At 40.6% G+C, this 11,520-nt stretch overlaps 1 protein-coding gene across 1 annotated transcript in view; it reads left to right on the forward strand.

The window, feature by feature from the left end:
* LOC128638558 (charged multivesicular body protein 2a-like) overlaps positions 1-6,728 on the forward strand; it is a 60,894-nt gene extending 54,166 nt beyond the window's left edge. Inside the window, exon 6 of the mRNA XM_053690583.1 lies at positions 5,379-6,728. The gene's annotated coding sequence lies outside the window, so the exon portion shown is untranslated. The remainder of the gene's footprint in view (positions 1-5,378) is intronic.
* Positions 6,729-11,520: the final 4,792 nt, after the last annotated feature.

Below are 11,520 nucleotides of genomic sequence, written 5' to 3' on the forward strand. Positions count from 1 at the left end.
GCGTCCCTTCAATTCCGATTGGCTGATAGAATTCTAGCAGCCAATCGGAATTAAGGTAGGAAAAATCCTATTGGCTGATGCAATCAGCCAATAGAATGCCAGCTCAATCCTTTTGGCCGATTGCATCAGCCAATAGGATTTTTTCTACCTTAATTCCGATTGGCTGATAGAATTCTATCAGCCAATCAGAATTGAAGGGACGCCATCTTGGATGACGTCACTTAAAGGAACCTTCATTCTTCATTCTGGATTTTTCCCTGGGAGGTCTGTTTTTTTATATCAGACGAGGGATTTATGTGCCTGGAAGATTGTTTAATGTAAACATTTGTGGGGCCCAGGCTTCTTGTCCTGATCTTCCAGTTGTCGAGGGTTTTATTCAGCGTCCCCCGCCGTGGGATGTTACCGGACCTTATGATCCTAAGACTGGCCTGGGGGTTCTAGTTTCCGGGGCTTTGCCCTTGTTCTGGCTGTTGTTTTTTACAACTTGGCCAGATTTATTGGGAGCCGGGGCTCCTTGGGCCTTGTCTTGTGCTGGACGATACAGTTCCCTTGGGACAGCCAACTAACGTGACCTGATGGGGGGGTTTCCTGCCTAACAAACGGAAGGTTTGCGGTTGCTCAGCTGTCACTTTTGCGCCTGTTATGTGTGCTAGCATGATGGTGTTTTAAGGGGTTCTTCCGTTTTTTTTCTGTGGGATATCTCTTCTATTTTTTAATTCTTCTGGCACCTTTTCACCCTGGTATTTCTTCTACTGTTGCTTGTTCCTCAGCAGAATGACTTGTGGATGAGGTAAGTGGGAGGAGTATTTAAGCCTTTGCCTGGGGTGTATTTGCCTCCTCCTTGTGGCCAGGTTCTTATTTCCTAAAAGTAATGAATGCAACTGTGAACTCTTTCCATCTGAAGAAAAGAAAATGATCAGGTAAGCATAATTTAAGTTATTTATCTGCAGTAGAAAAAAGTAGATTTTTGAAATGGTGAAATAATTGAGTTTCCCTGTACATCTGAATGCTTGAATTAAAAAAAAAAAGTACATTTTGAATATAGAATAACACTTTTGAACCAGAAGTTAACTTTAAGCCAAAATTACATTATCTTGGGACATGTCCAAATACAATTCAATAGCTCAGCTTGCCAAACATTACAATTATAACAATTTATATTGCTCCCAGTGTACCACTTCGAGAGTCTAGCAGGCGTGACTTTTTATTTATCAACTTCAATGTTAGTTGTAGACACAGATTTTTCTTTCTAATGACACGGTGAGTCCACGGATCATCTCTAATTACTATTGGGAATATCACTCCTGTCCAGCAGGAGGAGGCAAAGAGCACCACAGCAAAGCTGTTAAAAATATCACCTCCCTTTCATCCAACCCCAGTCATTCTCTTTGCCTACGTTAAGAGCAAGGAGGTAAAGTTTAGGTGTCTGGAAGAAGATTTTATTATTTTTAAGCAGTGCAAGTTTGTTCAGGGGTGTAGCCGTAGCCTGTGTCAGTCTCTTTAGTAGAGAAGTGGTGGCTTTTATGCAATTGGGAACTTGTGGGGTATAATCCTCACTGCGCCACCCAAGTAGTTATTGCTGCCCTAACTTAAAAGCCTGGGTAAGATTACTCAGTCTTTATCTTTTTCCACAGGTCCATGTGAGGGAGAATGCCTCTCAAACCTAGTGAGCTGCCCTGCTGCCTGGCAGATTACATGGAGGTAAGTGCTGATTTTATTTTTCTGAGCAGTGTGGGAAAAATATGGCACTTTAACTTTTCACTTGGATGGGACACCAGAGACATTTCTCCTACTGAGGGGATAATGTAAGGCAGTGTTTGCAGGCACTGGGGATGAGGACATAGACTCAGTTATGTGTGGTGTGGTTTTTTTGTGTTAATTTCAGATTCAAATATAAGTATATTTATTTCTAATTTGTTTGTTTGTAAAGATGGACCAAGAGGCCCTTCAAAATGTTACTTGTTCTTTATGTTTTGATGCTGACGTGGAACCACCAATCCCTTTTTTTTGTTTGAGAGAACTTTACATTACGGGGATAGACTTTTTTCTGATCCGACAATGTCTAAGGCGAATGCTGCTCAGGGGTCTTCTGACAATGTTCAAGATATGCCGCAGCTTTCCCCTCAAGTGTCCCAAATTTTATCGTCCACACATGCAGTGCCCTGCGCTTCCTCTCAAGCTCCGCCTGGAGTTACGTTGCAAGACATCACTACTCTCATGTCTTCTGCGGTATCTGATGTGCTGTCTGCCTTTCCCATGTTGCAGGGAAAGCGCAAGAGAAAATTTATGGATTCAGTGAGTAAGGTTTCTGACACAGTTGTAGCTATCCCGAATGTTCCTTCCCAGAAATCTGAGGAGGAGGATACTTCGGTAGCATCTGAGGGGGAAATCTCAGACTCAGAGAGTGTAATTTATTCTTCTGATGCTGAAGTGGTATCATTTAGATTTAAGCTGGAACACCTCCATTTGTTACTTGAGGAGGTTTTGGCTACCTTGGATGACTCTGACACTACTGTCGTAGTCAACCCTAAGTCTAGTAAACTAAACAAGTATTTTGATGTACCTTCCATGGTGGAGGTTTTCCCTGTACCAGATTGGTCTACAGAGATTATTGCTAGGGAATGGGAGAGGCCTGGTATCCCTTTTCTTTTACAAAGATATGACGAGTCCACGGATTTCATCCTTACTTGTGGGATAGTAACCTCCTGCTAACAGGAAGTGGCAAAGAGCACCACAGCAGAGCTATATATATAGCCTATCCACCCTCAGTCATTCTCTTTGCCTGTGTTATACTAGGAAGACATGGTAAAGTGAGGTGTTAGTTTTAGTTTCTTCAATCAAGAAGTTTTTTATTTTCAATGGTACTGGTGCGTACTATTTTCCCTTTTTCTCCATCCCCTATTTTTGAGAAGATGTTTCCTATTGCTGACTCTATCAAGGAGTCTTGGCAGACGGTTCCCAAGGTGGAAGGGGCAATTTCCACTTAGGTACCACTATTCCCATAGAGGATAGTTGTTCCTTTAAGGATCCTATGGATAAGAAGTTGGAGGGGTTGCTCAAAAAGATGTATGTACACCAGGGTTTACAATGGCAACCGGTGGTGTGTATTGCTACCGTCACTAGTGCGGAGGCGTACTGGTTTGATGCGTTGTCTGAATCTATTCAGATCGACACTCCCCTTGAAGAGATCCAGGACAGGATCAAGGCCCTTAAGTTGGCCAATTCCTTTATTACGGACTTCCCTTCAAGTTATCAAGCTGGGAGCAAAGATTTCTGATTCTGCCGTTCTGGCCCGCAGAGCTTTATGGTTAAAATCCTGGTCTGCGGATGTTTCGTCTAAGCTTTTGGCAATTCCCTACAAGGTTAAGACCTTGTTTGGGCCCGGTTTGGCGGAAATTATTTCTGACATTATGGGGGGAAAGGGTAATTTCCTCCCTCAGGATAAGAGGAATAAACAAAAGGGACGTCAGAGTAATTTTCATTCCTTTCGAAACTTCAAAGGTAAGCCTTCCTCTCCCTCTTCCAAGCAAGATCTGTCCGAACCTTCCTGGAGGACCAACTTGTCTTGGAGCAAGGGAAAGCAATCTAAGAAGCCTGTTAATGACTCAAAGTCAGCATGAAGGGTCTGCCCCCGATCCAGTACCGGATCTGGTGGGGGGCAGACTTTCCTTCTTCACTCAGGCCTGGGTTCGGGATGTTCCGGATCCCTGGGTGCTGGACATCATGTCCCAAGGATACAAACTGGAGTTCAAGACTTTTCCTGTAGACCAGATAAAAAGATAGGTGTTCTTACACTGTGTTCGAGACCTTTCCGACCTGTGAGTGATAGTTCCTGTTCCAATGCAGGAACAGGGTCTGGAATTTTACTCCAATCTGTTTGTGGTTCCCAAAAAAAGAGGGAACATTCAGACCAATTTTAGACCTCAAAAGTCTAAAGGTCCTCTGAGTACCATCCTTCAAGATGGAAACTATTCGTTCCATTCTTCCCTTGGTTTAAGAGGGTCAATTCATGACAGCAGTAGATTTGAAGGATGCGTACCTGCATGTTCCTATCCAACTCTTGTCTGCCCCTTCAGTCCTCTCCTTGGCCGTCAGTGGCTCAATGTATGGAGGTGATTGGTCTGATGGTAGTTGCCATGGATATCATTCCGTTTGCCCGACTCCATCTCAGACCTCTGCAGTTATGCATGCTCAGGCAATGGAACGGGGATTATGCAGATCTATCCCCGCAATTACATTTGGATCTGGCGACAATAGATTCTCTTCTTTGGTGGTTGTCTCAGGAACATCTCTCCCAGGGAACCTGCTTCCGCAGACCCACCTTGATGATTGTGACAACGGACGCCAGCCTGCTGGGATGGGGAGCAGTCTGGGGCTCACTAAAGGCTCAGGGGACATGGACTCGGGAGGAGTCTGTTCTCCCCATAAGCATCCTAGAGCTGAGGTCAATCTTCAATGCTCTTCTGGCCTGGCCTCAGTTAGCTTCAACCCGGTTTATCAGGTTCCAGTCGGACAACATAACTTCAGTGGCTTACGTCAACCATCAGGGAGAAACTCGGAGTTCCTTGGCCATGACAGAGGTAACCAAAATTATTCAGTAGGCGGAGACCCACAACTGCTGTCTTTCTGCAATCCACATTCCAGGAGTGGACAGTTGGGAAGCGGATTTTCTGAGCAGACAGACTTTTCCCCCGGGGGGAGTGGGAACTTCATCCGGAGGTGTTTGCCAACTTGATTTCTCAAATGGGGACAGTCAGAGCTGGATCTCATGGCATCTCGACAGAATGCCAAGCTTTGCTGAGGTGCCTACCTGCCCTGCTGATACCGGAGACAATATTTTTCTAGAAGAAATACGGACTCAATTCAGAGCACTTGCTTAAATTAGTCTCTCTATACAGAATTTGGGACACATATTGTAGACCTCAATCAAACTATTGAATAAAAGGGCAATATGATAGGCCTGGAGGAAATTCCAAATGACCTAATATGGGTGAGATAATGTGATACTCTAAAGTTCATTTCTGCCAAGCGGAGATAATATTTTTTAAAAGATGCAAGTACCTCAAATATTGGCAGGAGGTTTAAAAGGGAAATCCAAGATAGATTTTAGAGAGAATGGATACATTTACAATTTGGGCCTTTTTTCATCTTAAATTAATTTGTCATAGATTAAAAAAAAAAAAAAAAAATTCAAATATTGTCATTAGATCGGCTATACAGCGGTTAAATCCTTACGATTGTAATATTTTTAACCGTTTTATTAAAGTATTTGAAGATTGATTCGCAAACTTATTCTTTTCATGACGGAGTTGAATTAACTGTTGTACTTTTTCTGAGTGCCTTGTAAGATGATTAATTTAACCTCTTCTATCTTTCAGGTCTCCCCTCAACTGGAGGCTCTCTCAGTGTTGCTGGAGGAAAGAAGGCAGAACCTTCAGCTGCCTTGGCAGATGCGGATGCAGATTTAGAGTAGCGGCTGAACAACTTGAGAAGGGACTAACTTTAAAAAATCCCTTTGCCTCAGGCACTCTGGTTTCATCTATCTTTTCTGTGTTCTGAGTGGGCTGAATATTAAACCGAAGGACCCAGTGATCTTTCCTTTCTGAGATTCTTCAGGTTCTGGCATTGAGACTGCTGACCATTGTCAGTCTTCAGCCATTTCTGCACCAGGTGTGGCTGTTGCCCCTTATGATGCCAGTATAATATTGCTTTCTGGTGCCACTCCTGTCTGAAATGTACTCATTTTACACAGCTTTTTATCAACTGAACTGGTAGACTGTTGGGATTTTATTTTCTCACAGGTTGATTCATACTTGCACATGGCGCAGTGTAAAAGTTTCCTTATTGTCAAAGAATTCTGTTTTGAAACGCCAAAATGAGTTGTTTTTCTCACAGTAAGGATTTAAATAAGCAGATCATTTAAATTTAAATTCTGGTTGAGGTGTGAGTTTGTTAGAATTTTAGTAAATGACAACTTCAACATTGGACTTTTCTTTTGAGTTAAGCAGATACAATCTGATACAAAGCATGCTGTGTGCTCTGTAGAGGAGAATGTTCAAATACATATATGTTATAAAAATATATATATATTTTTACTGTAATAAAACATAACACTGGGTTAAAGGGACAGTATACACTCATTTTCATATAACTGCATGTAATAGACACTACTATAAAGAATAAGATGCACAGATACTGATATAAAAATCCAGTATAAAACTGTTTAAAAACTTACATAGAAGCTTTCAGTTTAGCTTTGTTGAAAAGGTAGCTGGAAAGCCCACTGCAAGTGGCAAATAAGACACTCCCCCCCTCCTCCTTCTTTTGCATATGAAAAGACCCTTTACACAAACAGGAGCAAGCTGGAGAAGGTAGCTGACGGTATTCACATAAAACTTTGGGGCTTGGTTAGGAGTCTGAAAATCAGAGCAATGTTATTTAAAAATAAGCAAAACTATACATTTATTTTAAAAATAAAACTTTATGGGCTATATAAATAGATCATCTACAAAACATTTATGAAAAGAAAAAATGAGTGTATAATGTCCCTTTAAGTGATGACGCCACAGTTTAATCAGCCTTTTTTCCATATATCTGGCTTTTTTCCCTTTTTTCTTTTTAAACATTACTCTCTCTTAAGAGATCAAGTAATTCATTCTATTTATTGTATTCCTTGTTAATCTGGCAAGTATATGACATTAAAGTAATAAAAACAATGCTGTATACAATCAGTATATCCATTCTGCATGTTGATTACATTTGATCTGCACTGGGATTTCACTGAGCTGGCAGTAGTGAGAAAGAGGCGTTTCCCATATGCTAAATCATTTGATAGTGATTTGGTATATGTGTAAAGCGCTAACTAAAGAGTATCACATGATCATCTGTATGAAAAGGAGGAAGATATCTTACCTTCAAATCTATTCATTTCACCAGATTAAAGGGACGCAAAACACCAATACTTTTATTTCATGATTCAAACAGAGCATGTGATTTTAAACAACTTTCCGATTGACTTCCATTATCTAATTTACTTCATTCTCTTGGTATCTTTAGTTGAAAAGCATACCTAGGTAGGGTCAGGAGCAGCAATACAAAAATATGGTTTATATTATATGTTTACAAATTGTGGGTTTAATTTTTTCCCCCCACTTTTTATTTTAATAATTAATCATTTTTATTATTACTTTATTTTTTATTGCATATTTTGCACATTTGTGAAGAGCGCCCCCTAGAGGACAAGTGTGCAAGCACATTGTTTTCCTTTTTTTGTATCACCATCTTTGATCATTTGTTATACAGACTGTACTCGACTATGTGGCCCCCTGTATTATAGAACACCACATAAGAGCTCCTATTATTCCATCTTCCGGATACTGGACTAATGTGTTGACATTGGTGTATATTACACTATATGAGTATATCTTGTATCTCACTTGCAGTTTTTTGGTTACTTTTAGGATGGTGCCCCCTTTTTTTGCGATGTCTAAATGACTGTACTTGTCAATATACTGAAAACAAGGTTAGTAGCTGTACTCTGGTTAGTTTATATTCTGTCATTTAACAGCTTTAAATGACCCATTATTGGGTTCTTCAATAATTCTTCAATTTACTGTGCATATGATATTTTTTTCATACACAGCTTATTTGCAATATACATAATGTACTAGTATAAATTATATTTCTGGGTTTATATCTGGATTTTTTGTTCCTTTAATTAATAAACTATCTTTTAGAAGACTACAGTTATAAAAAAAAAGCCAGTAGCTTTTATTCTATTAAAAGATTTAAACATTTATTTCTTATTATTTGAAAAATGGGTTAAGTATTTTTTACTTCTAGAAATCACTGAGAATAAGCAAGCTTGTACTGCTGCACTACTGAAGATACATGGTCACCAGAAAATGTAGTGAAGGAATAGGGAGGCAATATCAGTAGTAGAAACTTAAAGGGACAGTCAACTCCAAAATGTATGTTTAAAAAGATAGATAATCCCTTTATTACACATTCCCCAGTTTTGCATAACCAACACCGTTATATTAATGTACTTTTTACCTTTGTGATTACCTTGTAGCTAAGCCTCTTCTGATCACTAGCCCCCTGATCACATGACTATTTATCTATTATCTATTTACTTGCATTTTAACCAATGTTATCTATATGGCTCACATGAACTAGCAGTCTCCTGTTGTGAAAAGCAAATAAAATGTGATAAGAGGCTTGACTATAGTGACTTAGAAATGGGCAGAAATTTAGAGGTTTAAATGTTAAAAAGTATATTAATATAACAATGTTGGTTGTGCAAAGCTGGGGAATGGGTAGTAAAGGCGTTATCTAACTTTTTAAATAATAACAATTTTCTTGTTGACTGTCCCTTTAATAAGTTATTGGTTCTATAGAAAGGGTAATGACATTATGCTACGTTTGGTGAATATGAATTTGAGGCATAAGACAACTGTTTCTCTGGTGGAGCATGCCATGTTTTCATATAGACATTGTGCTTAAAGGGACAGTAAAGTCAAAGTTAAACTTAAATGGATTAATCCTAACCAAGACCTTACATATCCTTACATATTACTAAATCCCCTCAGTCAACCTGAGCTACAACATCTGAAGACCTATCTTGATGAAAATCTCCGAAAAGGATTCATAAGACCCTCCACTTCCCCTGCAGGAGCAGGGATATTTTTCTTAGGAATAAGGATTCGACACTCAGACCGATTATAGATTATAGGGAACTTAATAAGAGGACAATAAAAAAACGATACCCCCTACCCCTCATACCGGAATTTATAGAAAGACTTCAGCATGCAAAGATCTTCACCAAACTGGATCTACAAGGGGCTTATAATCTTGTTAGAATCCTTGAGGGAGACGAGTGGCTTACTGCATTCCGCACAAGGTATGGTTTGTACGAATACCTGGTAATGCCATTTGGGCTATGCAATGCCCCTGCAACTTTCCAGTACTTTATCAACGACATCTTCAGAGATCATTGGATTAATGACAGTCTGATATATTCCAAGGACCTACCAGAGCATATCACACACGTAAAATGGGTACTCTCCAGGCTTCGAACCCATCAGTTATACGCTAAACCGGAGAAGTGTGTTTTCCACTCAGAGAACATCTGGTTCTAAGATATCACATTAGCCCCGGCTGGTATACAGATGGAGGAGAACAAGGCTCAGATTGTGAAAGACTGGACTCAACCAGCAACAAAAAAGGAACTCCAACGCTTCTTAGGGTTTGCGAACTACTACCGGAAATTCATAAAAAACTTTTCCAAGGTAGTAAAACCACTTACCAGTCTTACTGGCTCTGTCCCTTTCGTTGGAGTACAGAAGCTGAAAAGACATTCACTGAATTAAAGACCCAATTCACAACAGCTCCAATTCTTCACTTCCCAAACCTGACACTACAATTTGTCTAAGAAGAAGACTCCTCTGACTATGCCATCGGAGCCATATTATCACAACGGGAAACACCCGCCACACCACTTCATCCAGTAGCATTCATGTCAAAGATTCTGTCTCCTGCTGAAAGAAATTACCCTATCAGAGATAAAGAACTTCTGGCGATTAAACGTTCCTTGGAGTATTGGAGACATTTATTAGAGGGAATTGAACTCCCCACAATCATCTACACGGACCATAAAAATCTGGAGTATCTCCAAAACAATAAAACCTTATCCGCCAGACAGGTTAGGTGGAGCTTATTTTTTGCAAGGTTCAACTTCAACATCATCTACAGACCAGCCAACAAGAATTTCAACGCCTTGTCTCGTAAAGAGCCTATACCTTGTTTCCACGATGAAAAACAGCATATCATACCTCTGGAATGGTTTTTGGGAGTAACCACAGATCTAACGAAGGAATTAACGGAATTGTTAAAAGATGATATTGAATAACCACGTATTGCTGTCAACAAAAAAAAAGGATGGGTTTTACTACCACAATGACAAGTTGTATATACCAACCACCCTCAGACCACAGATCCTAAATCTTTTCCATGACTCCCCACTGTCTGGACATCAAGGGGTAAAACGTACTATGGAGTAGGTCACCAGGAGCTTTTGGTGGCCGGGTCTGCATTCCTCCGTGAAGGATTACATACGTACCTGTACCATTTGCGCCACCTGTAAATCTGACACCCAACATCCTTATGGACTCCTCATGCCTCTGGAAATTCCTGAGAGACCCTGGCAACATGTGGGCATGGACTTCATAGTAGAACTCCCGGTATCACAAAATCAAAACACTATTTTAGTTGTTATCGACCATTTCACAAAGATGGCACACTTTGTTCCCTACCACAAGCTTCCAACGTCATCGGAGTCTGCTGATCTGTTTGTGAGAAACATTGTCAGGCTCCACGGTGTCCCACCTGTTTTAATATCCGACAGAGGAACCCAGTTCACATCTCACTTCTGGAAACAACTTTGTAAGATGTTAAAGATCGATCATCTCTTCTCCACATCGTTTCACCCGCAAACCAATGGTCAAGTGGAACGCCTAAACCAGTGGTTGGAGCAGTACCTCCGCTATTATTGCTCCCAGCACCAAACTGACTGGGTACAGTTTTTGCCCATGGCAGAATTTGCCTTTAATGACGCCATTAATTCAACCACAAAGTTGTCACCTTTTTTTGCAAATTACGGATACCACCCATCAATAACCCTTGCCCCGGGGTCGTCTCAACCTCCCCACAGGTTGACTTAATGACCAACTCATTGTTAGAAACCTTCAAGATTATTCAGGAGAATATTAGAGACACTCAAGCCAACCAAAAAAGGTTCTATGACTTGAGAAGAAGAGAGGCTCCAAAATATACAATTGGTCAGAAGGTTTGGCTGTCCACCAGAAACCTCAAGTTACACATACCCAGTAAAAAACTAGCCAGGAAGTTCATCGGACCATTTTCCATTACTAAAGTAATCAACGACAACGCTGTTACACTGGAATTACCTCCTACGATACACATACATCCAACTTTTCATGTCTCTTTATTGAAACCAGCAAGACACATGAGGAACTCCACCATGGTTGTTCCGTCTGCTTCAATTGCTGATCTTCCTGATGTATACGAGGTTCAGAGGTTGTTGGATTCCAGACATTGCAAAGGCCTGTTGCAGTACCTCATAGTTTGAAAGAGTTATACCAGTCAAGACGATTTGTGGGAACCCTCTACTAATATACATGCACCTAGGTTGGTGGCTTTGTTCCATCGTCAGTTTCCAGATCGTCCCAGGCCTCAAGCTGTGGGACAGCTTGCTTGAAAGGGGGGTCATGTCAGGATTTACCTTAGGCCCTCCCCCTTCTCCTTTAAAAGGTTCCACTCAGCTGCAAACAAGTGCTTAGTAATTTGTTAGTCTGACTAACCTGCAGCTGAGCCGGAGCAGGACGTTTACTCTGCATCTTATAGCAGACGGATTTCTACCTGTTTTCTTCCAAAGGGTGTAATATTGCACTAAAAAGGATTCATCCTCATTTATGTGAACCTCTGCATATCTAAACAAGC

This window comes from Bombina bombina, chromosome 8 (assembly GCF_027579735.1).
Source record: "Bombina bombina isolate aBomBom1 chromosome 8, aBomBom1.pri, whole genome shotgun sequence".
Classification (NCBI taxonomy): Eukaryota; Metazoa; Chordata; class Amphibia; order Anura; family Bombinatoridae; genus Bombina; species Bombina bombina.